The 26,612-nt window shown below is 45.8% G+C and overlaps 1 protein-coding gene across 1 annotated transcript in view; it reads left to right on the top strand.

Moving 5' to 3' along the window:
- Nucleotides 1–503: 503 nt before the first annotated feature.
- The window catches only part of CNGA2 (cyclic nucleotide gated channel subunit alpha 2), a 72,563-nt gene continuing 46,454 nt past the window's right edge, over nt 504–26,612 (top strand). Inside the window, exons 1-2 of the mRNA XM_069748620.1 lie at nt 504–621; nt 2,396–2,608. The gene's annotated coding sequence lies outside the window, so the exon portion shown is untranslated. The remainder of the gene's footprint in view (nt 622–2,395; nt 2,609–26,612) is intronic.

Raw genomic sequence — 26,612 nt, 5'->3', positions numbered from 1 at the left:
TCACGCGACCAATCACAAGCCGCGATGTCATCGAAAGGTCCTTCAGGCGCTCATTCTTAGGAAGGAAGGCTCCCGGTTACAACCAGGGCGCGTCCGAGGGTGAGTATAGCAATATTTTTTATTTTTATTCTTTATTTTACACTTAAATCTGAATTCCGATACCGATTCCCGATATCTTAAACATATCGGGAATCGGTATCGGAATTCCGATTCCAGTTCAGAAGATCGCCGACCTCATGCCCACCCCACACAGGGGTCGGGTCGGGTTTCATGAAACCCGACTTTGCCAAAAGTCGGCGACTTCTGAATCTGGCCGACCCGTTTCGCTCAACCCAATAATTGAAGTAATAAGAAATTCTTCCTATTTCCTGACAGTGATCAATGAGTGGAACAGGCGGCCAGGAGAGGTGGTGAGTTCTCCTTCAATGGAAGTCTTCAGAAGCTGGACAGACATCTGTCTGGGATGATTTATTGAATCCTACTTTGAGCAGGGGGTTGGACCCGATGACCCTGGAGGTCCCTTCCACCTTTAACATTCTAGGATTCTACGATGACTCCTAACCCACAGAACATTGCCATGGAGCAGACCTTACACACTTCTCTACCAGACCAAAACCCAAGGTGTGTTTTTAATCTGCACCTCTGTAGAGGGAAAGCACAAAGTTAACCCTTAAATGATTAGGTATATATCTCCCTTGTCATATTAACCCTCTCACCAGTTGTAATATGAAGGATAAGGTGACTGGCATAGGAAAAAAATTTAAATGGATAGAAAATATGGGGTAGCACCATTATCTTGAGTGTGTTATTTTTCACAAATATTTTTAATCTGCAGTGTATAATAATATGCAGAACATAAAGGGAATCTATCAGCAGGTTTCAGCTATTTAATCTGTGAGCAGAAGATAGACAGAGACCCTGATTCCAGTGAGGTGTTACTTATTAGGCTGTGTGCTGTAGTTTTAATGCAATCAGTGTTTTATCAGCAAGAGATTTTACTACCTATGAGTCACATGCAACCAGTCCAGCTAATCTATGTTACCCTGCCCCCAACTACTGATTGGCTGCTTGCTGACCATGCATAATGTACACATAAAGCTGCAAATAAGGTGTGTGGGCGGGGTTATACAGAGCTCAGCATTCTGAGCACTGCTACATCTACAGCAAAGAAAAGGGATTATAACAAAACTACAGCACGCGGCCCCGTAAGTGACACATCGCCGGAATCAGGGTTCCCGTCTCTTCATCATGCTGCTCTGAGATTACATAGTAAAAAAAAATGCTGACATATTCTCTTTAAAGTAGGATAAAATTATTTTCATGACATTTTCAAAGTTTTATATTACCCGACCACTACAGAGGCCGCTGACAGTTGTGCCAAATTAACCATATGGCGTACACAGGTCATATAGTTTTGTGCAAAATCAAAAAATTGCTCTTTATTTTTTGTCTATAACCTGTCTTACAACATTCTGGGGCAAAAAGTCACATATTCAAAAAAAAATGTTGATGAAAGCATAACAAAATGACATTAAAAAAGATGAAAATGGAAAGATGAATAGGTAAAAAAAAGTAGGAAAAAAAAGGTACAAAACGCCAACAACTCAAAGAAAGAAAGAAAGAAATACAATATTTGAAACCTATAAACAACTTATTAATAATAATAATAATAATAATAACTCAAAAACTGGATAAACACCAAAAAATCCGTACACATAAGTATGTCCACATTTTATTAATTAAACATTAAATACACAAATACTAGAAGAAAGAAATTATATATTGAATAAAAAACAGAAAAAAGTGATCGATGGCCAATTACACTGTGGCAAATAAGAAGTATAAAACAGTGGGGATGTAACACATAACCAAAAATCAATTCAGGGACCAAGAATATGATAAAATACGGTAAGAATGATAAAGAATTTCAATTATAAAGATGACTCCTCAAAAAAAAAGAGCTCTGAGCGCAGTAACTCAATGCCAAAATGTCATACCAAACACAAATATATACGTTTAGGTAAACCGGCCCCAACTATGAGGAGGACCCCAACAGCACAGGCCAATGACCACCACATGCCACCATCAATGGAGCAGACACTCGGCACAGTACGGCAACGTGTGTTTCGCACCAGGCTTTGTCAGGGGCTAGTGGAGCGGTGACCTCAGTCATCGTGGAATGAACCCGGCCCCCCGTGTTCTAGAAGTGTCTGGTCGTTACAGGGTTAACCTGTAAAATCCATGGTAAATAAGTGATATTGGACTCATTCTTATTATTATACGCGGTTATCGTGTTTACATTATCTCTGGGTACAGGACGCTATGATTGTGATTTTCTGGCGTTGTGTTCCCTTAGAGAATAATTAGTCTCTTTCATTATCATGAAAACAAACAGGAGAGAGGCGGAGGGAGCGGAAAGGTAAGAAAGTGGAGGAGCCATGAATATAGAAGAGATGGTGAGAAGAAAGGGATGCCGACAACAGAGGGATAAAAGAGCCAAACAATAAAAGGGCCACAAATCACAAATCAACCTTGGAGATAGATCTGCAGCTGCTGCGTCTCGGAGGAAGAGATTCTGGGCTGAATATTGGACCAAGACCACCGTACGGTAAGAATATGAGGGGACGCGTGTGTGACCATAGGATTCTGGGCAGGCGTTCTCCATTATGTCGCCACTTATCGAAAGATCCGAGTTCCATAATAGAAGTGTACTTGTCATTGGAACCGCAGATACTTTGTGAAAGTAACGTCACTTACAAGGGGCGGAAAATGTACGGAGAGACCACAAAGTTAGAAGGAATTAGTAATAGACATTTCTATTAATGTTACTTTATTCATCGCAATCTATTACATTCAGGAGACTAATGGCGGACGCTTCCTTAGTATTAGCCCCAACTCATGATAATATTTGTTATATTGGCATAAATGCCCAGGGGGGAAAGTCATGACTTATATTTCTGCAATGTCATGAAGAAAATTGGTAAATACATTTCTAGAATAATGTACATTTTGTTAACAGAAAGTAATGGTCATTGTATTGGTGTCGGCGTCTACAATTTAAAATAAGCCATTGACCTTTATCAATAACTAAATCACCTTTTTTTCAAATCAGTAGCTAGATCCCATATTCCCATATGTCCATAGAGCCCATATTCCCATAGATTCCATATTCTCATAGATCCCATATTCCCATACATCCCATATGTCCATAGATCCCATATTCCCATTGATCCCATATGTCCATAGATCCCATATTCCCATTGATCCCATATTACTATTGATCCCATATGTCCATAGATCCCATATTCCCATAGATCCCATATTCCCATAGATCCTATATTTCCATTGATCCCATATTCCCATAGATCTCATATTCCCATAGATCTCATATTCCCATAAATCCTATATTCCCATAGATCCCATATTCCCATAGATCCCATATTCCCATTTACTACGTACTCTTAAAGATCCCATATATCTCATATGTGCATAGATTCCATATTCCCATAGATCCCATATTCCCATAGATCTTATTCCCATAGATCCTATATTCCCATAGATCCCATGTTCCCATAGATTCCATATGTCCATATATCCCATATTCATGTAGATCCCACAATCTCATAGATCCCATATTCTAATGGATCCCATATTCCCATAGATCTCATATTCCCATAGATCCCATATTCTCATATGTCCATAGATCTCATAGTCCCATAGATCCCATATTCATTTACCATTCAGAACAATGTTGTATTAGATCAATCACACGAGTGATGATTTTCCTTTCTGAGTCAATCGGATCGATTATTGTAATGACACTCTGATCAGAGTGTGGAGCGTCAGGTTACTGTGATCCAGGTGCAGAGAAGATGGAGAACTTAATTTCTCCATCTTCTCCATTGTCTGTATCTGCTCAAATCGGACTGCACTCGGATGTCATCCAACTACAGTCCAATGTTCCACATGCACCCATAGACTTGTATGGGTGCACATGATACAATTTGTGGAGCCACTCGCAGCACGCTGGATTAGCATGACAAAAAATAGTAAATGTGTGCTGCCACATAGTATAACATTGGTCCGAGTGTAATCCGATAACACATCACATAGCACTGGGCCATGCTGTACGTTCATCTGAGAGAGGTCTTAGAAGCACTCGTCTACTCACAGCTAAAGAAGGTCATCACATCACCAGGGAATGGTGGGCGCCATAGCAGACACCTCCCATCAGAATCACACCTCCTCAATGTCACCATTAGGGCTCGTTCAGACATCATCTTTTGTGGCTAACACTTGCTCCTATGATAGTCTATGGGGTAATACATGAGAAAGACCCATATCACAGGGTAACCACAACAGAGAGGCGTCAGAAGACCGCAGCATCTGATTGCTTCTACTCCTGCACTGACAAGATGTACTTCACCTTCTTTTTAAATGGTGTTTATTTCTTTTGGCATAACAGGGGTTAATTGGCCATGTTGGGAGCTCTGGGAGTCTGAGCTCTCCGCTGAGCTCCGTTAGCCATTCTTATCCCCTATATAATCTGTGTCCTGATTAAAACACGTTGTCAGAGCTAGCTTATGCTGCATGGCTTGGAGGAGAGGTGTTTTGTTGTTTATATGGGAATGAGTTTGGAGGAGTTATCTGCGACTGTTGCATGGGTTTGTTTGTTTGTTTCCCTCCTCTTACTTTGCTTTTTCCCCATCCTCCACTCCCTCACTCCCTGGTGCATTCCTCTATTATATGTGAGTGAATATTTGTATGCCAGGCATTTTCAGTTACCCCTAGTTCACGTTGCCTTGTTTATCAGGTTGGTGTACTACAGTGCACGGCAGATCCCTTCTCTAGAAGTATCCCAGGGAGTAGGGTGAGCTAGGGCACCCTTGTATTAGGAGCAGAGAAGTATCCCCTGGTCCAGGGTCACCCAAAAGCTGAGTTGTGACATTAGCTCTGACCGTAACCTGTTGTGAATTCTGTGGCAGAGCTCCCTCCTGTGGTCACAAGTGGTACTTCGGCTGATTCTCTCTGTGAGCTTCCGTTGGTGGAGGAAAGTGGTACTGCGGCTTCTGAGTTTCCTTCCTCAGGTGATGTGGTGAAGTCGTTAGGTGCTGCTCTATTTAACTCCACCTAGTGCTTTGATCCTGGCCTTCAGTAAATGTTCTAGTATTGGACCTGTTTCCTCCTGGATCGTTCCTGTGGCCTGCTGCTCTGCATAGCTAAGTTCCGCTTTGCTATTTTGTTTGCTGTTTTTTTCTGTCCAGCTTGTCTATTTGTTTTTTCCTGCTTGCTGGAAGCTCTGGGACGCAGAGGGTGTACCTCCGTGCCGTTAGTTCGGTACGGAGGGTCTTTTTGCCCCCTTTGCGTGATTTTTGTAGGGTTTTGTGTTGACCGCAAAGTTACCTTTCCTATCCTCGTTCTGTTCAGAAAGTCGGGCCTCACTTTGCTAAATCTATTTCATCTCTACGTTTGTCTTTTCATCTTAACTCACAGTCATTATATGTGGGGGCTGCCTTTTCCTTTGGGGTATTTCTCTGAGGCAAGGTAGGCTTATTTTCTATCTTCAGGCTAGCTAGTTTCTCAGGCTGTGCCGAGTTGCATAGGGAGCGTTAGGCGCAATCCACGGCTGCCTCTAGTGTGGTTGGAGAGGATTAGGGATTGTGGTCAGCAGAGTTCCCACGTCTCAGAGCTCGTTCTATGTTTTTGGGTTATTGTCAGGTCACTGTATGTGCTCTGACCTCTATGTCCATTGTGGTACTGAATTACCTTATCATAACAGTACTGAAGGCCAAAAGTACTAATGATTCTCAATAGAGGGAAAAAAGAAGTTCTGAGACCATTTTTTTTTCTCTGCACTGTGTTTTGCCTTTTTTTTCCCCTAGACATTGGGGTGGTTCAGGACACAGGTGTAGTGATGGACATTAAAGGTGTGTCTTCATGTGTGGATTAGCTCACGGCAAGAGTACAAAATATTCAAGACTTTGTGGTTCAGAATTCTATGTTAGAACCGAGAATTCCTATTCCTGATTTGTTTTTTGGAGATAGAACTAAATTTCTGAGTTTCAAAAATAATTGTAAACTATTTCTGGCTTTGAAACCTCGCTCCTCTGGTGACCCAGTTCAACAAGTTAGGATCATTATTTCTTTTTTACGTGGCGACCCTCAGGACTGGGCATTTTCTCTTGCGTCAGGAGATCCTGCATTAAGTAATATCGATGCGTTTTTCCTGGCGCTCGGATTGCTGTACGATGAGCCTAATTCAGTGGATCAGGCAGAGAAGAATTTGCTGGCTCTGTGTCAGGGTCAGGATGAGATATTGTCAGAAATTTAGAAAGTGGTCCGTACTCACTCAGTGGAATGAAGGTGCGCTCGCAGCTATTTTCAGAAAAGGTCTCTCTGAAGCCCTTAAGGATGTCATGGTGGGATTTCCTATGCCTGCTGGTCTGAATGAGTCTATGTCTTTGGCCATTCAGATCGGTCGACGCTTGCGTAAATCTGTGCACCATTTGGCGGTATTACCTGAGCTTAAACCTGAGCCTATGCAGTGCGATAGGACTTTGACCAGAGTTGAACGGCAAGAACACAGACGTCTGAATGGGCTGTGTTTCTACTGTGGTGATTCCACTCATGCTATCTCTGATTGTCCTAAGCGCACTAAGCGGTTCGCTAGGTCTGCCACCATTGGTACGGTACAGTCAAAATTTCTTCTGTCCGTTACCTTGATCTGCTCTTTGTCATCGTATTCTGTCATGGCATTTGTGGATTCAGGCGCTGCCCTGAATTTGATGGACTTGGAGTATGCTAGGCGTTGTGGGTTTTTCTTGGAGCCCTTGCAGTGTCCTATTCCATTGAGAGGAATTGATGCTACGCCTTTGGCCAAGAATAAGCCTCAGTACTGGACCCAGCTGACCATGTGCATGGCTCCTGCACATCAGGAGGTTATTCGCTTTCTGGTGTTGCATAATCTGCATGATGTGGTCGTGTTGGGGTTGCCATGGCTACAAGTCCATAATCCAGTATTAGATTGGAAATCCATGTCTGTGTCCAGCTGGGGTTGTCAGGGGGTACATGGTGATGTCCCATTTCTGACTATTTCGTCATCCACCCCTTCTGAGGTTCCAGAGTTCTTGTCTGATTACCGGGATGTATTTGATGAGCCCAAGTCCGATACCCTACCTCTGCATAGGGATTGTGATTGTGCTATCGATTTGATTCCTGGTAGTAAATTCCCAAAAGGTCGACTGTTTAATTTATCTGTGCCTGAGCACGCCGCTATGCGGAGTTATGTGAAGGAGTCCTTGGAGAAGGGGCATATTCGCCCGTCATCGTCGCCATTAGGAGCAGGGTTCTTTTTTGTAGCCAAGAAGGATGGTTCACTGAGACCTTGTATAGATTACCCCCTTCTAAATAAGATCACGGTTAAATTTCAGTACCCCTTGCCGTTGTTATCTGATTTGTTTGCTCGGATTAAGGGGGCTAGTTGGTTCACCAAGATAGATCTTCGTGGTGCGTATAATCTTGTGCGTATTAAGCGAGGCGATGAATGGAAAACTGCATTTAATACGCCCGAGGGCCATTTTGAGTATCTAGTAATGCCATTCGGACTTGCCAATGCTCCATCAGTGTTTCAGTCCTTTATGCATGACATCTTCCGAGAGTACCTGGATAAATTCCTGATTGTGTACTTGGATGACATTTTGATCTTCTCGGATGATTGGGAGTCTCATGTGAAGCAGGTCAGAACGGTGTTTCAGGTCCTGCGTGCTAATTCTTTGTTTGTGAAGGGATCAAAGAGTCTCTTTGGTGTTCAGAAGGTTTCATTTTTGGGGTTCATCTTTTCCCCTTCTACTATCGAGATGGACCCTGTTAAGGTCCAAGCCATCCATGATTGGACTCAGCCGACATCTCTGAAAAGTCTGCAAAAGTTCCTGGGCTTTGCTAATTTTTATCGTCGCTTCATCTGCAATTTTTCTAGTATTGCTAAACCATTGACCGATTTGACCAAGAAGGGTGCTGATGTGGTCAATTGGTCTTCTGCTGCTGTGGAAGCTTTTCAAGAGTTGAAGCGTCATTTTTCTTCTGCCCCTGTGTTGTGTCAACCAGATGTTTCGCTTCCGTTCCAGGTCGAGGTTGATGCTTCTGAGATTGGAGCAGGGGCTGTTTTGTCGCAGAGAAGTTCTGATTGCTCGGTGATGAAACCATGTGCCTTCTTTTCCAGGAAGTTTTCGCCTGCTGAGCGAAATTATGATGTGGGCAATCGAGAGTTGATGGCCATGAAGTGGGCATTCGAGGAGTGGCGTCATTGGCTTGAAGGAGCTAAGCATCGCGTGGTGGTCTTGACTGATCATAAGAACTTGACTTATCTCGAGTCCGCCAAGCGGTTGAATCCTAGACAGGCTCGTTGGTCATTGTTTTTTGCCCGTTTTGACTTTGTGATTTCGTACCTTCCAGGCTCTAAAAATGTGAAGGCGGATGCTCTGTCTAGGAGTTTTGTGCCCGACTCTCCGGGTTTATCTGAGCCGGCGGGTATCCTCAAGGAGGGAGTAATTGTGTCTGCCATCTCCCCTGATTTGCGGCGGGTGCTGCAAAAATTTCAGGCTAATAAACCTGATCGTTGCCCAGCGGAGAAACTGTTTGTCCCTGATAGGTGGACGAATAAAGTCATCTCTGAGGTTCATTGTTCGGTGTTGGCTGGTCATCCTGGAATCTTTGGTACCAGAGAGTTAGTGGCTAGATCCTTTTGGTGGCCATCTCTATCGCGGGATGTGCGTGCTTTTGTGCAGTCCTGTGGGATTTGTGCTCGGGCTAAGCCCTGCTGTTCTCGTGCCAGTGGGTTGCTTTTGCCCTTGCCGGTCCCGAAGAGGCCTTGGACACATATCTCTATGGATTTTATTTCTGACCTTCCCGTTTCTCAAAAGATGTCAGTCATTTGGGTGGTCTGTGATCGCTTCTCTAAGATGGTCCATTTGGTACCCTTGTCTAAATTACCTTCCTCCTCTGATTTGGTGCCATTGTTCTTCCAGCATGTGGTTCGTTTACATGGCATTCCAGAGAATATCGTTTCTGACAGAGGTTCCCAGTTTGTTTCGAGGTTTTGGCGAGCCTTTTGTGGTAGGATGGGCATTGACTTGTCTTTTTCCTTGGCTTTCCATCATCAGACTAATGGCCAGACCGAACGAACCAATCAGACCTTGGAAACATATCTGAGATGCTTTGTTTCTGCTGATCAGGATGACTGGGTGTCCTTTTTGCCTTTGGCTGAGTTCGCCCTTAATAATCGGGCCAGCTCGGCTACCTTGGTTTCGCCGTTTTTCTGCAACTCTGGGTTCCATCCTCGTTTCTCTTCAGGGCAGGTTGAGTCTTCGTACTGTCCTGGTGTGGATACTGTGGTGGACAGGTTGCAGCAGATTTGGACTCATGTAGTGGACAATTTGACCTTGTCCCAGGAGAAGGCTCAACGTTTCGCTAATCGCAGACGCTGTGTGGGTCCCCGACTTCGTGTTGGGGATTTGGTTTGGTTATCTTCTCGTCATATTCCTATGAAGGTTTCCTCTCCTAAGTTTAAACCTCGTTTCATTGGTCCGTATAGGATTTCTGAGGTTCTTAATCCTGTGTCTTTTCGTCTGACCCTTCCAGATTCTTTTTCCATACATAACGTATTCCATAGGTCATTGTTGCGGAGATACGTGGCACCTATGGTTCCATCTGTTGATCCTCCTGCCCCGGTTTTGGTGGAGGGGGAGTTGGAGTATATTGTGGAGAAGATTTTGGATTCTCGTGTTTCAAGACGGAAACTCCAGTATCTGGTTAAGTGGAAGGGTTATGCTCAGGAAGATAATTCCTGGGTCTTTGCCTCTGATGTCCATGCTCCCGATCTTGTTCGTGCCTTTCATATGGCTCATCCTGGTCGTCCTGGGGGCTCTGGTGAGGGTTCGGTGACCCCTCCTCAAGGGGGGGGGGGGGTACTGTTGTGAATTCTGTGGCAGAGCTCCCTCCTGTGGTCACAAGTGGTACTTCGGCTGATTCTCTCTGTGAGCTTCCGTTGGTGGAGGAAAGTGGTACTGCGGCTTCTGAGTTTCCTTCCTCAGGTGATGTGGTTAAGTGGTTAGGTGCTGCTCTATTTAACTTCACCTAGTGCTTTGATCCTGGCCTTCAGTCAATGTTCTAGTTTTGGACCTGTTTCCTCCTGGATCGTTCCTGTGGCCTGCTGCTCTGCATAGCTAAGTTCCTCTTTGCTATTTTGTTTGCTGTTTTTTTCTGTCTAGCTTGTCTATTTGTTGTTTCCTGCTTGCTGGAAGCTCTGGGACGCAGAGGGTGTACCTCCGTACCGTTAGTTCGGTACGGAGGGTCTTTTTGCCCCCTTTGCGTGGTTTTTGTAGGGTTTTGTGTTGACCGCAAAGTTACCTTTCCTATCCTCGTTCTGTTCAGAAAGTCGGGCCTCACTTTGCTAAATCTATTTCATCTCTACGTTTGTCTTTTCATCTTAACTCACAGTCATTATATGTGGGGGCTGCCTTTTCCTTTGGGGTATTTCTCTGAGGCAAGGTAGGCTTATTTTCTATCTTCAGGCTAGCTAGTTTCTCAGGCTGTGCCGAGTTGCATAGGGAGCGTTAGGCGCAATCCACGGCTGCCTCTAGTGTGGTTGGAGAGGATTAGGGATTGTGGTCAGCAGAGTTCCCACGTCTCAGAGCTCGTTCTATGTTTTTGGGTTATTGTCAGGTCACTGTATGTGCTCTGACCTCTATGTCCATTGTGGTACTGAATTACCTTATCATAACAGTAACCATTTTTTTTTCCATTATAGATCCTATTATTGCTCTGACAGGACAACCACAGCAGCTCAGTCTAGAGGAATCATGTTGTAGGAATCATGTCTCGCAGGCAAACCGTAGTGGAGCCCAAGATTGCTTTGGTTCTCTGGGGGGGCGTGACAAGTTTATGGTTTCAGAGAGGCCTGTAAACTGTACTTTAGGTTACGTCCTGTTTCCTCAGGTATAGAGGAGCATCGTGTGGGGATAATAATCTCACTCCCTCAGGGGGACCCCAAAGCATGGGTGTTTATGACAACCCAGACGGCTGAGTCCACACTGCGCCAACTTCAGCAAGGAGGAGTATTGCTCTGAGTTTCGGAGGTGGGCCACGGACGCTTTGAATAAGTTGAATGATTCTGCATTCTGTAGCCAGTTCTGTGAGGGGCTTACAGTAAAGGTGGAAGATGCCTTGGCTCTGTATGGGACTCCAGTCTGCCTTGAGGCAGCCATATCTCTGGCAATCCGAGTTAATCGCTGTCTTCAGCAAAGACATAGGGAGACACCCCTGTATGCAGGACTTCCAGGGCTAATTAAAATCAGGAATGAGTCATCTGAGGAACCCATGCTGGTGGATGCAGTAACGCACTCAGGAAAACTGTCTGTGGTTTGGCGCAAAGGGGAGTGTATTCTTACTGTGGTAAAAAGAGGCCATTTTGTTCGCACGTGTCCTTCCCGACTTCATAGTAAACAGCTGCCGGAAAACGAAGAGGCCCGGGTTGTGGGGAGGTTGGCAACCCAGGTGCACTCATCACTTCCATGGGTAGGGCATAATATTTTCTGCCAGCTGAAATTCACCTGGGTGAAATTAAGGTAGATGTGTCTGTGTAACACCCCAGGAATTCGGTTGTTACAGTGGTATTGCCTTACTCACATACAACACTGTTCTGTCTCCAGGCCAGAAGGGGGAGCTCTAGACCCGGTTTGAGGGTAGCTTACCTATATATATTCTGGTTGGAGGAGGATTTAGGGAGTGAGCAGTGAGGGGTCTGTGAGGAGAGCTGGAGCTGAGCAGACCTGTGACTCTGCAGCTCCTGACAGGAGAGTCAGACAGATTGTGCGAGACAGTGAGGGGAGAAGGAGCAAAGGAGGAGAGAGAGAAACTGGAAAGGAGCTGCAAGTGGGCTCACTCCTGGATCAAGAAACCGAAGGCTGGAAATCTGGAAATCCGAGGCTGTTGGGGTAACTGTATGCCCCACAGCAGAAACCGGCGGGCAGGAGATTCCAAGTCTCCTGGCCACCATTACACCCGAAGGCACAGCAGCAGATAGAGCCCAGAAACACCACGAGAAGGGACACCTGAAAAAAGGCTTGACTTGCCCCCTGGCCGAATACCACAGGTGGCATCACGAACATACTACGTTAGACTTTATTCTCATTTCCATTAACCCCCTTTTACTGGATGCCCAGGGCCATGGACCGGGTCACTGCCACCATGACCACCCCTTTAATAGCAGAACTGGCCTGGTACTGAGTACCCCATAGCCCTAGCGGGCACTCCATTTGCATTTCTGGACAGTGGGGCGGGGTTTAACTTGATTAACACTAGGTTCATCCAGGTCCGAGGCCTCAAACATGCATTGTCCAGACTCATACCCATAATCGCCATCTACTCCGCCCCTTTGAGACAGGGGCATTTTATTCAAGTCGTCCGAGGTTTACATCTTCAGGTGGGGGCCATGCACTCTGATGTAATAGACTGTTATGAGCTAGAGGGCCTGCCCTCTTCTGTGGTACTGGGACTTATTTGGCTCACTCTGCACAATCCTGTGGTAGACTGGCAGACACAGGGAAGTGATAAAGTGAAGTGAGCATTGTCAAGGACACTGCTTGGGTATCCGACTTGCTAGGGTGGATACCCAGTCTATGCCGAAATACCTGTCTGACTTTGGAGATGTGTTCTCGGAGCAGAGGTGCTAAGAACTTCTTCCCCATCATCCTTATGACTGCACCATTAACCTTGTTCCTGGGGCCAAGCTGCCTAACAGCAGACTGTATACACTATCTCTGGTCCAGAGAGGCAAGCCATGAAGGAATATGTTGCAGAAACTTTGTCAAAGGGTCATATCAGACCATCCTCATCCCCCATTGCCTCGGGGTTCTTTTTAGTAAAGAAAAAAGATGGGGGTAACACCCATGCCTAGCTTTCCCAACTCAATATGATCATGGTCTGGGATCCATATTGGCTGCCTCTGATCCCTGATCTCTTTAATCAGATTGTAGGAGCAAAATGGTTTTCAAAACAGGACCTCAGTGGGGTATACAATTTAATTTGCATTAAAGAGGGGGGTGAGGCGAAAACAGGGATGGTTATAGTGTCTATGTGCCCCGATCTTGAAATAGAGGATGTTGATGCTCAGGGAAGCGACCCTGCTGACTGTCCATTAGGTAAACTGTTTGCTCCTATGAATCTTCGTCTAAGAGTCCTTAGTGAACATCACGATTCAGTCTTGGCTGGAAATCCAGGTAATAAAGCCACCACTGATCTTCTTACTCTGTGTTTTTGGTGGCCAGGGGTTCATCAGGATGTCCGAGAGTATGTAGCCACCTGCAGAGTCTGTGCGAGTTCTAAGACCTCTCATACTCTGTTGGGGCCTCTCCAACTATTGGAGATTCCTAGTAGACCTTGGACTCACTTGAAGGTCAATTTTATCATGGTCTACCCCTTGTCGGTGGGGACTACGGTAATTTTGGTGGTTGTGGATAAATTAATTGAAATGTCTCATTTTATTGCATTACCAGCCTTACCAAACGCCAAGTCCTTGGAGCAAATTTTCGTTAGGGAAATTGTAAAATTACATGGAATTCCGACCTATATTGTTTCTGACCGGGGGGTACAGTTTGTTTCCAAGTTTTGGAGGGCATTTTGCACGTGTCCTATCTATCATTTTCTTCTGCATTTCACCCACAGTCTAATGGGTAGACTGAATGGATTAACCAGAATCTGGAGACTTATCTTAGGTGTTTTGTGTCAGAATCAGGAGGACTGGATTATCTACTTAACGTTAGCCAAATTCGCAGTAAATAATCATCATGAATCTACTGGTAAGTCCTCTTTTTTGGGTAGTATGGGATAAGAGTGTAGCTGATTGGAGACATTTGATGGATCTGGCTCTGTGTGTTGGTGACTTGGTGTGGTTGTCCTATAAGAACATTAAATTGAAGTTTCCATCTTGGAAACTGGGTCCCTGTTTTATCTGTGCTAAGATCATAGCCTTTGTCAATCCCGTAGCATTCCGCCTTGCTTTGCCGCGCATTACTTTTAGGATACATAATGTATGTTGCATCTTCGGCACCATCACCGATATCACCATCTGATGTCCTTGCGATGTAAACTTAGAATTTCAGATAGTGAAAATCATGGATTCTCGCTTAGTTCGTCGGTCGCTTCAGTATCTGGTACATTGGAGGGGATATGGTTCTGAAGAGAGGATGTGGGTACCAGCATCTGATGTCCATGCAGCCAGACTGATCCTGTCTTTTCATGTGTCACACCCAAAAAAACTCGTTCCGGAGGTCCCTCAAAGAAAGGAGGGTACTGTTAAGGGGTTACCGCAACAGAGAGGAACCAGAAGACCGCATCATCTGATTGCTCCTACTCCTGTGCCAAAAAGAAACACTTTACATTCTTTTTAAATGGTGTTAATTTCTTTTGGCAGAACAGGGGTTAATCGGCCATATTGGGTGCTATGGGAGTCTGAGCTCTCAGCTGAGCATGATTAGCCACTCCTATCCCCTATATAATCTGGGTCCTGATTGAAATACATGGTCAGAGCTAGCTTATGCTGCATGGCTTGGAGGAAAGGTGTTTGGATGTTATGTTAGAAGCAGTTTGGAGGAGTTATCTGTGACTGTTGCATGGTTTGTAAGTGTGATAATTCCCTTCCCTCCTCATACTTTGGTTTTTCCCCATCCTCAACTTTCCAGTGCATTCCTCTATAATATGTGAGTGAATATTTGTATGCTTTGTATTTTCATTTACCCTTGTTCATGCTGCCTTGTTCATCGGGTTGATGTACTATGGTACACGGTAGCTCCCATCTTAACTGGGTGAGGGAATTGAACAGACGGAGAGCTGATTAAGGAAATAAAGCAAGGGTGGTGGCCCCGGCATCTTCACCTTCAGAAGTATCCCAGGGAATAGAGTGAGCTAGGGCACCCCCTAGGATTAGGGACAGTGAAGGAACCCCTGGCCCTGGGTCACCCTATAGTTGAGAAGTGACAACCCACCTGTTTTCAAAAAGTTGTATTTATATTTGCTATGGTGGAAAAAAACTTCAGCTTTTTTTAAATTTCACCTTGGATTGGATGCTGTCTACACTTTTTTGGTCTCCTAATTAATGTCATGAGGGATTCGTAGGATGCCCCCGATGATGATTGGCAATCATTGACAGTGTAGATTGACACCCCCTGCAGAGATTGACAGCGGCATTTAACAAGATAACAGCTGATGGCGGAACTCAGCTATTAGAGTCAGATGATACCTAAATAATACAGCCATTATCTACTAGGAAAGAAGGCTTGGCTTGCAAGCCTGCAGCAAAAGCAAGGAGATGACTTATAACAGACATAGTACATCACAAGTCATTAAGGGGTTGATTTTTGGTATCTGCTCTCATTTTACGTGTATAAACATTGTATAAACAACATAGTATGGCTACTCTTGTTCTGAATGCTGGTTGAAATTCTCAATATGTGCTGGACTGGTACTTCCCATTGCTTCTTCATTGGCTATACTGTCTGGGCCCTAGTGCTTCCCCATTACTTAGTCACTTTTCAAACAGATAGCAAACCTATTGTACTCCTGAAAAATGTTAATTTTTGAACCACCACTTGTCACAACTTTCTGTACACAATGCATGTTTATGAATACTGGCACGGCAAGCATTTGCCAAAAAAATGTATAATTTTTGGAGAAGGGCACACAATGTGTAATTATCAAAAGGCGGGGCACATTGGGTGGTCAGCAAGGCTCCTTTCACATTGCATTTTTGCCCAAAGTTCATTATTGGAACCTGTTGGGGATTACGTCCATACCCATTGCAAAACGGGAGTCGGGCGAATGTGCCTACATGGCCATTGACTAATAGTGGTGCTTGCAGATTCAATATGTGCTCTGACGTGCATCATTTTCAGGTATTTATGCAGTCTACTATGTCTGAGTGTCCGCCTCCAGTAGGGCGATTCAGGATCCTCCCTGCACCTGCGTGTGCACACCTCCGCTAACAGTAATCATCACAGATGAATCCTAAAGCTAGTAGTGAGGGCTACCTCTGCTTTGCAGGATACCATGTCTCAAGGAAAATTCAATATTAACTAACGGATGTCTATATGGATAGTTTTGCTTAGTAGAATAAAACTAAGTACCTAGAAATAAGGAATGCTTCTAATATGACTACACAGACCCAATGTGGGGTCGTAAGCAGGTGAACTGTTGTGAATTCTGTGGCCAAGCTCCCTCCTGTGGTCGTGAGTGGTACTGCGGCTGGTTCTGTCTATAAGCTTCCTTTGGTGGATGAGAGTGGTACTACGGCTTCTGAGTTTCCTTCCTCAGGTGATGAGGTTAAGTCGTTAGGTGCTGCTCTATTTAACTCCACCTGGTGCTTTGATCCTGGCCTCCAGTCAATGTTCTAGTATTGGTCTTGCTTCCTCCTGGATCGTTCCTGTGGCCTGTCTATCCTGCATAAGCTAAGTTCTGCTTATGTTATTTTGGTTTGCTATATTTTCTGTCCAGCTTGCTATATTGGTTTTTCTTGCTTGCTGGAAGCTCTGAGACGCAGAGGGAGCACCTCCGTACCGTTAGTCGGTGCGGAGGGTCTTTTTGCCCCTCTGCGTGGTTGTTTGTAGGTTTTTGTGTTGACCGCAAAGCTATCTTTCCTATCCTCGGTCTATTCAGTAAGTCGGGCCTCACTTTGCTAAATCTATTTCATCTCTGTGTTTGTTGTTATGAAAGGCAATTCAGAATCACAATGGACATGGAGGTCAGAGCACATACAGTGAACTGACAATAACCCAAAATAATAGAACGAGCTCTGAGACGTGGGAACTCTGCAGACCGCAATCCCTAAGCCTATCAAACCACACTAAAGGTAGCCGTGGAGCGCTCCTGACCAGAACCTAGGCGCCTCGTCACAGCCTGAGAAACTAGCTAATCCTGAAGATAGAAAAATAAGCCTACCTTGCCTCAGAGAAATTCCCCAAAGGAAAAGGCAGCCCCCCACATATAATGACTGTGAGTAAGATGAAAACACAAACATAGAGATGAAACAGATTTAGCAAAGTGAGGCCCGACTAGCTGAACAGAACGAGGATAGGGAAGATAACTTTGCGGTCAGCACAAAAACCTATAAAAAACCACGCAGAGGGGACAAAAAGACCCTCCGCACCGACTCACGGTACGGAGGTGGTCCCTCTGCGTTTCAGAGCTTCCAGCAGGCGAGAAAAACCAATAAAGCAAGCTGGACAGAAAAATAGCAACAAAATAACATAAGCAAAACTTAGCTTTGCAGAGCAGCAGGCCACAGGAATGATCCAGGGAAAAAACAAGTCCCACACTGAAACATTGACAGGAAGCATAGATCAAAGCATCAGGTGGAGTTAAGTAGAGAAGAAGCTAACGAGCTCACCAGATCACCTGAGGGAGGAAACTCAGAAGCTGCAGTACAACTTTCCTCCACAAACGGAAAATCCCAGAGAGAATCAGCCGAAGTACCACTTGTGACCACAGGAGTGAACTCTGCCACAGAATTCACAACAGTACCCCCCCCTTGAGGAGGGGTCACCGAACCCTCACCAGAGCCCCCAGGCTGACCAGGATGAGCCACATGAAAGGCACAAACAAGATCGGGAGCATGGACATCAGAGGCAAAAACCCAGGAATTATCCTCCTGAGCATAACCCTTCCATTTAACCAGATACTGGAGTTTCCGTCTTGAAACACGAGAATCCAAAATCTTCTCCACAATATACTCCAATTCCCCCTCCACCAAAACCGGGGCAGGAGGCTCAACAGATGGAACCATAGGTGCCACGTATCTCCGCAACAATGACCTATGGAATACGTTATGTATGGAAAAAGAATCTGGAAGGGTCAGACGAAAAGACACAGGATTAAGAACCTCAGAAATCCTATACGGACCAATAAAACAAGGTTTAAACTTAGGAGAGGAAACCTTCATAGGAATATGACGAGAAGATAACCAAACCAGATCCCCAACACGAAGTCGGGGACCCACACGGCGTCTGCGATTAGCGAAAAGTTGAGCCTTCTCCTGGGACAAGGTCAAATTGTCCACTACCTGAGTCCAAATCTGCTGCAACCTGTCCACCACAGTATCCACACCAGGACAGTCCGAAGACTCAACCTGTCCAGAAGAGAAACGAGGATGGAACCTAGAATTGCAGAAAAACGGTGAAACCAAGGTAGCCGAGCTGGCCCGATTATTAAGGGCGAACTCAGCCAAAGGCAAAAAGGACACCCAGTCATCCTGATCAGCAGAAACAAAGCACCTCAGATATGTTTCCAAGGTCTGATTGGTTCGCTCGGTCTGGCCATTAGTCTGAGGATGGAAAGCCGAAGAAAAAGACAAGTCAATGCCCATCCTACCACAAAAGGCTCGCCAAAACCTCAAAACAAACTGGGAACCTCTGTCAGAAACAATATTCTCTGGAATGCCATGCAAACGAACCACATGCTGGAAGAACAAAGGCACCAAATCAGAGGAGGAAGGCAATTTAGACAAGGGTACCAGATGGACCATCTTAGAAAAGCGATCACAGACCACCCAAATGACTGACATCTTTTGAGAAACGGGAAGGTCAGAAATAAAATCCATAGAGATATGTGTCCAAGGCCTCTTCGGGACCGGCAAGGGCAAAAGCAACCCACTGGCACGAGAACAGCAGGACTTAGCCCGAGCACAAATCCCACAGGACTGCACAAAAGCACGCACATCCCGCGACAGAGAGGGCCACCAAAAGGATCTAGCCACTAACTCTCTGGTACCAAAGATTCCAGGATGACCAGCCAACACCGAACAATGAAGTTCAGAGATAACTCTATTCGTCCACCTATCAGGGACAAACAGTTTCTCCGCTGGGCAACGATCAGGTTTATTAGCCTGAAATTTTTGCAGCACCCGCCGCAAATCAGGGGAGATGGCAGACACAATTACTCCTTCCTTGAGGATACCCGCCGGCTCAGATAAACCCGGAGAGTCGGGTACAAAACTCCTAGACAGAGCATCCGCCTTCACATTTTTTGAGCCCGGAAGGTACGAAATCACAAAGTCAAAACGGGCAAAAAACAACGACCAACGAGCTTGTCTAGGATTCAAGCGCTTGGCAGACTCGAGATAAGTCAAGTTCTTATGATCAGTCAATACCACCAAGCGATGCTTAGCTCCTTCAAGCCAATGACGCCACTCCTCGGTTGCCCACATCATAATTACGCTCAGCAGGCGAAAACTTCCTGGAAAAGAAAGCGCATGGTTTCATCACTGAGCAACCAGAACCTCTCTGCGACAAAACAGCCCCTGCTCCAATCTCAGAAGCATCAACCTCGACCTGGAACGGAAGAGAAACATCTGGTTGACACAACACAGGGGCAGAAGAAAAACGACGCTTCAACTCTTGAAAAGCTTCCACAGCAGCAGAAGACCAATTGACCACATCAGCACCCTTCTTGGTCAAATCGGTCAATGGTTTAGCAATACTAGAAAAATTGCAGATGAAGCGACGATAAAAATTAGCAAAGCCCAGTAACTTTTGCAGACTTTTCAGAGATGTCGGCTGAGTCCAATCATGGATGGCTTGGACCTTAACAGGATCCATCTCGATAGTAGAAGGGGAAAAGATGAACCCCAAAAATGAAACCTTCTGCACACCAAAGAGACACTTTGATCCCTTCACAAACAAAGAATTAGCACGCAGGACCTGAAAAACCGTTCTGACCTGCTTCACATGAGACTCCCAATCATCCGAGAAGATCAAAATGTCATCCAAGTACACAATCAGGAATTTATCCAGGTACTCTCGGAAGATGTCATGCATTAAGGACTGAAACACTGATGGAGCATTGGCAAGTCCGAACGGCATCACGAGATACTCAAAATGACCCTCGGGCGTATTAAATGCAGTTTTCCATTCATCACCTTGCTTAATTCGCACCAGATTATACGCACCACGAAGATCTATCTTTGTGAACCAACTAGCCCCCTTAATCCGAGCAAACAGATCAGATAACAATGGCAAGGGGTACTGAAATTTAACCGTGATCTTATTAAGAAGGCGGTAATCTATACAAGGTCTCAGCGAACCATCCTTCTTGGCTACAAAAAAGAACCCTGCTCCTAATGGCGACGATGACGGGCGAATATGCCCCTTCTCCAGGGATTCCTTCACATAACTGCGCATAGCGGTGTGCTCAGGCATGGACAAATTAAACAATCGACCTTTTGGGAATTTACTACCAGGAATCAAATTGATAGCACAATCACAGTCCTTATGCGGAGGTAGGGTATTGGACTTGGGCTCATCAAATACATCCCGGTAATCAGACAAGAACTCTGGGACCTCAGAAGGAGTGGATGACGAAATTGACAGAAATGGAACATCACCATGTACCCCCTGACAACCCCAGCTGGATACCAACATGGATTTCCAATCTAATACTGGATTATGGGCTTGTAGCCATGGCAACCCCAACACGACCACATCATGCAGATTATGCAACACCAGAAAGCGAATAACCTCCTGATGTGCAGGAGCCATGCACATGGTCAGCTGGGTCCAGTATTGAGGCTTATTCTTGGCCAAAGGCGTAGCATCAATTCCTCTCAATGGAATAGGACACTGCAAGGGCTCCAAGAAAAACCCACAACGCTTAGCATATTCCAAGTCCATCAAATTCAGGGCAGCGCCTGAATCCACAAATGCCATGACAGAATATGATGACAAAGAGCAGATCAAGGTAACGGACAGAAGAAATTTTGACTGTACAGTACCAATGGTGGCAGACCTAGCGAACCGCTTAGTGCGCTTAGGACAATCAGAGATAGCATGAGTGGAATCACCACAGTAGAAACACAGACCATTCAGACGTCTATGTTCTTGCCGTTCAACTCTGGTCAAGGTCCTATCACACTGCATAGGCTCAGGTTTAAGCTCAGGTAATACCGCCAAATGGTGCACAGGTTTACGCTCACGCAAGCGTCAACCGATCTGAATGGCCAAAGACATAGACTCATTCAAACCAGCAGGCATAGGAAATCCCACCATGACATCCTTAAGGGCTTCAGAGAGACCCTTTCTGAATATTGCTGCCAGCGCAGATTCATTCCATTGAGTGAGCACTGACCAGTTTCTAAATTTCTGACAATATACCTCTATCTCATCCTGAGCCTGACAAAGAGCCAGCAAATTTTTTTCTGCCTGATCCACTGAATTAGGCTCATCGTACAGCAACCCAAGCGCCAGGAAAAACGCATCGATATTACTCAATGCAGGATCTCCTGACGCAAGAGAAAACGCCCAGTCCTGAGGGTCGCCGCGCAAAAAAGAAATGACGATCCTAACCTGTTGAATTGGGTCACCAGAAGAGCGAGGTTTCAAAGCCAGAAATAGTTTACAATTATTTTTGAAACTCAGAAATTTAGTTCTATCTCCAAAAAACAAATCTGGAATAGGAATTCTCGGTTCAAGCAAAGAATTCTGGACCACAAAATCTAGAATATTTTGAACTCTTGCAGTGAGCTGATCCACACATGAAGACAGACCTTTAATGTCCATTGCTACACCTGTGTCCTGAACCACCCAAATGTCTAGGGGAAAAAAAAGACAAAACACAGTGCAAAGAAAAAAAAATGGTCTCAGAACTTCTTTTTTCCCTCTATTGAGAATCATTAGCACTTTGGGCTTCCTGTACTGTTATGAAAGGCAATTCAGAATCACAATGGACATGGAGGTCAGAGCACATACAGTGAACTGACAATAACCCAAAATAATAGAACGAGCTCTGAGACGTGGGAACTCTGCAGACCGCAATCCCTAAGCCTATCAAACCACACTAAAGGTAGCCGTGGAGCGCTCCTGACCAGAACCTAGGCGCCTCGTCACAGCCTGAGAAACTAGCTAATCCTGAAGATAGAAAAATAAGCCTACCTTGCCTCAGAGAAATTCCCCAAAGGAAAAGGCAGCCCCCACATATAATGACTGTGAGTAAGATGAAAACACAAACATAGAGATGAAACAGATTTAGCAAAGTGAGGCCCGACTAGCTGAACAGAACGAGGATAGGGAAGATAACTTTGCGGTCAGCACAAAAACCTATAAAAAACCACGCAGAAGGGACAAAAAGACCCTCCGCACCGACTAACGGTACGGAGGTGGTCCCTCTGCGTCTCAGAGCTTCCAGCAGGCGAGAAAAACCAATAAAGCAAGCTGGACAGAAAAATAGCAACAAAATAACATAAGCAAAACTTAGCTTTGCAGAGCAGCAGGCCACAGGAATGATCCAGGGAAAAAACAAGTCCCACACTGAAACATTGACAGGAAGCATAGATCAAAGCATCAGGTGGAGTTAAGTAGAGAAGAAGCTAACAAGCTCACCAGATCACCTGAGGGAGGAAACTCAGAAGCTGCAGTACCACTTTCCTCCACAAACGGAAGATCCCAGAGAGAATCAGCCGAAGTACCACTTGTGACCACAGGAGTGAACTCTGCCACAGAATTCACAACAGTTTGTATTTCATCTTTACTCACAGTCATTATATGTGGGGGGCTGCCTTTTCCTTTGGGGAATTTCTCTGAGGCAAGGTAGGCTTATTTTTCTATCTTCAGGGCTAGTTAGTTTCTCAGGCTGTGCCGAGTTGCATAGGGAGCGTTAGGCGCAATCCACGGCTACCTCTAGTGTGGTGTGATAGGATTAGGGATTGCGGTCAGCAGAGTTTCCACGTCTCAGAGCTTGTCCTATGTTTTTGGTAAATGTCAGGTCACTTTGTGTGCTCTGAACTTCAATGTCTATTGTGGTTCTGAATTACCTGTTCATAACAGTGAACCAGATGAAATAGCAGAGACACAGGTGGAAAAATAATCTACTTTAATTTGCTTAACAGAATTATATGAATAGAGGATTGTTATTAGAGGCAGGTTATACAGTGGGGAATATATGAATAAAGTCGGGGTCTACAGTCCAACCTAATGCTATTTTGGAGGGGGGCAAACATTGTACTAGGCGGGAACAGTCTTTAAGAACTTCGGTGGCTTCCTGGACCCGACAAGGGCCACTGCTCTCATCTCATTAGCTGCAAGTTTTCCTAACAAAACCTATCAGTTCTATCTTGGCTGCTCTAACGTCAGCCGACCCCTGTCTATACTGCAGCCCTTCCTGTGCCCCCACCCGATACTGTAAGTCTCTACTGAAGGTGACGGCCCATCTCACATGTCTCCTCCTATCACCGGCACAGGCTCAGGTCTCTCGCCAAATATCCTCAAGGCTTCTTCGGTACTTGACCACTGACAAGTGTCTTCTTGATCTGTATTAATGGGGGCTAGTCCTTGGCTGTTGACTGGAGTCGTCTGGGTTGGAAATCTTGACTGGCGTCGTTCGGGTCTTTGATGCTTGACCGTCAAGGTGTGAAGTCTGGACTTTGACCGGAGTAGCTCTGGTCTTTGGTGCTTGACCGTCGTTTAAGTCTTGGCCTTGATTGTAAACACGGCTGTGGCCAACTGTCTTGACTGTTGAAGCTGTAGCAGGAGCAACTGTAACTTCTCTCCTTTTGGCGCGCTGGCCTTTTGTATACAAGTATGGCTTCGTCGTCGTTGCCTGACTTGATGCACTGGCTAATTCCATCCCTCTTGCAACTTCTCTCCTTAGGATCAATTCCGCAGGGTTTTGTTCAGGCCTGGAAGCCAAACGGCATTACAACATTTTATCCCTTGTGCTCAGTTCTCCTACAAGGTTACTGAGGGTCATATGCTGCTATGGGTTAACTTTGTCTCAAGACGAGCACCCCTTTAACCTGGGCTGCATTTGATGTTAATGCTGCCCTATGCACTTTAAGTTGTCACACCTCCTACTAGTAAGTCAGACTATGGGTAAACGCACACAACATCTTTTTCAGGCGGATCTGCTCTGCAAACCCAAAAAAAGGGAGTCCTTATCAATTGCCGCTCTGGCACAATGATTAATAAAATACTAGTGATTGGATTCTACATTTCATCTGGCAGAGATAAAGAGACCCAAGAGCAGAAGCGGTTCAATAGAAATAGGAATAGTTTAGTTAACAAAAAATACAACAATATGCAGGTATATAAATAATATGGACTGAGAGGAGAAGTACGGCAAAAAATAGGGACTGGTGGAAAAAAGGGGGTCCCTAAAGCTTATAAAGATTTAAGATCCTGGGGTGGTCCTGTGAGATGTTATGTCCCATATAATCAGAGACACCATTCAGGAGTAGGCTATGGTATATGGAAATAACCGATGCTCAAAATAAGCCAAGAAACCTGCAATGAATATAAATGATTGGCCATTGCATGAAAAACCAACATCAGTAAGATCAATAAATGTACATAAATTATGCAGTTCGACTAAAAAGCAGCAAATCTGTAGGTCAAAAGATGTCCAGTCTTTATATTAAGTGCAAGAAAGATTTTTCTATAGTACACCTATTGAACATATCAGTCATGGCAGCATTTGAAGTAAAGTGGAGGAGCACAGATTATAGGTAAAGACAGGTGCTCATACAATTGTCAGAACTAATATCCTCATATCGATCGATATAATAAATTATATATGGAGCCCAAAACATTCTATGCTAATCAATGGCAGCATTACCTTGTGACATTGTGTGTAGGGTAACACAGGAGCGTCCCAGAGGATATGCGTGCAGAGCCTCGACGCGCGTTTCACCAAATATTGCTTCACACTTATGCCCCAGCTGGGTGCTTCTTCTGTCCCAGACAGGGATCCACTTATGCACCAGATGGGGGCTCCTTCTGTCCCAGACGGGGATCCACTTATGCAGCAGATGGGGGCTCCTTCTGTCCCAGACGGGGATCCACTTATGCCCCAGACAGGGGCTCCTTCTGTCCCAGACGGGGATCCACTTATGCCCCAGATGGGGGCTCCTTCTGTCCCAGACAGGGATCCACTTATGAACCAGCTGGGGGCTCCTTCTGTCCCAGACGGGGATCCACTTATGCAGCAGATGGGGGCTCCTTCTGTCCCAGACGAGGATCCACTTATGCCCCAGACAGGGGCTCCTTCTGTCTCAGACGAGGATCCACTTATGCCCCAGACGGGGGCTCCTTCTGTCCCAGACGGGGATCCACTTATGCCCCAGATGGGGGCTCCTTCTGTCCCAGACAGGGATCCACTTATGAACCAGCTGGGGGCTCCTTCTGTCCCAGACGGGGATCCACTTATGCACCAGATGGGGGCTCCTTCTGTCCCAGACGGGGATCCACTTATGCAGCAGATGGGGGCACCTTCTGTCCCAGACGGGGATCCACTTATGCAGCAGATGGGGGCTCCTTCTGTCCCAGACGGGGATCCACTTATGCCCCAGACAGGGGCTCCTTCTGTCTCAGACGAGGATCCACTTATGCCCCAGACGGGGGCTCCTTCTGTCCCAGACAGGGATCCACTTATGCCCCAGATGGGGGCTCCTTCTGTACCAAGTGGGGACACACCTGTGCTCCAGACAGGGACACACACCCTGCCTCAGGCCATCCTGCCTGGGCTCCGACAGGAAAAAGGAGTTTGCTGCTCCCTTGAGGCTGGGTGTGTGTCCCTGCCTGGGGCACAGGTGTGTCCCCACTTGGTACAGAAGGAGCCCCCATCTGGGGCATAAGTGGGTCCCTGCTTGGGACAGAAGGAGCCCCCGTCTGGAGTATAAGTGGATCCCCATCTGGGACAGAAGGAACCTCCATCTGGGGCATAAGTGGATCCTCGTCGGGGACAGAAGGGAACCCCGGCTGGGGGAAATACTGACTGCCAGGACTGTCAGGCACCGGGACTGAATGTATGCCTCACCAGAGACTTTTAGCTCTGGAGACCTTACTGAGGGTCATGGACTTTGCTGCTGCAACCGTTGCTGTGTCTAGGGACAATAGGAATCATTCATCTCTTGTTTATTTCTTCTTCCTCATCATTAAATACAAGTTGTCACTGTTGGGCCCTATACAGTGTGAAGTGTGGTTCATCTGGAGGACGCTGTCCTGTCATGCAAAACAGGCACAGAACTAAGGTAACCCACTGTGACCCGGGGCCGGGATTAGAACTGTCATTTCATATGCAAGGGGCCGGGGTGCTAACTGACAGTGACCTTTGGCGTAGTCAGCAGGATTGAACCCAGCAGCCCTGAAACTCTAAGACTGTCAGAGAATGATCCGGAGTCTACGAACAAGGCGGGAGCAGCTGAGATGGCATTCCCGGCACCTTTCCCCATTGGAACCAGATGAGGGACTGGCAGTGACTTTGAACCTGAGATTTGTGATATGCTGCCAGAGCTGGAAGAAATGGAGCTGCTGGCTGACACCGATTTGGAGATTGATGACTGAAATTGGGACTTGTGCTTTGTTACCGGCCATTAAAGCATTGCAGGCGGATGATAGAGACTTTGAGCAGTGGACTGCGGTAAAAGAAGTAAAGATGCCGGATGTTGCTGATGTACAAACGGCGCCGGCTGCTATGGAGAAGATGGCGGCCGTTCGCTCGAAAAATGGGGAAATTGTCGCCTTTCGTGGTCGTCATACAAAGAATTTGGCACCAGAAGAGAGTGAGGCCCACCCGGAAGACAG

The sequence above is a fragment of the Ranitomeya imitator genome, chromosome 2, assembly GCF_032444005.1.
Source record: "Ranitomeya imitator isolate aRanImi1 chromosome 2, aRanImi1.pri, whole genome shotgun sequence".
NCBI classification, from domain to species: Eukaryota; Metazoa; Chordata; class Amphibia; order Anura; family Dendrobatidae; genus Ranitomeya; species Ranitomeya imitator.
Note: the sequence above shows the minus strand (reverse complement) of the source record. Positions and strands in the feature narration are given on the sequence as shown.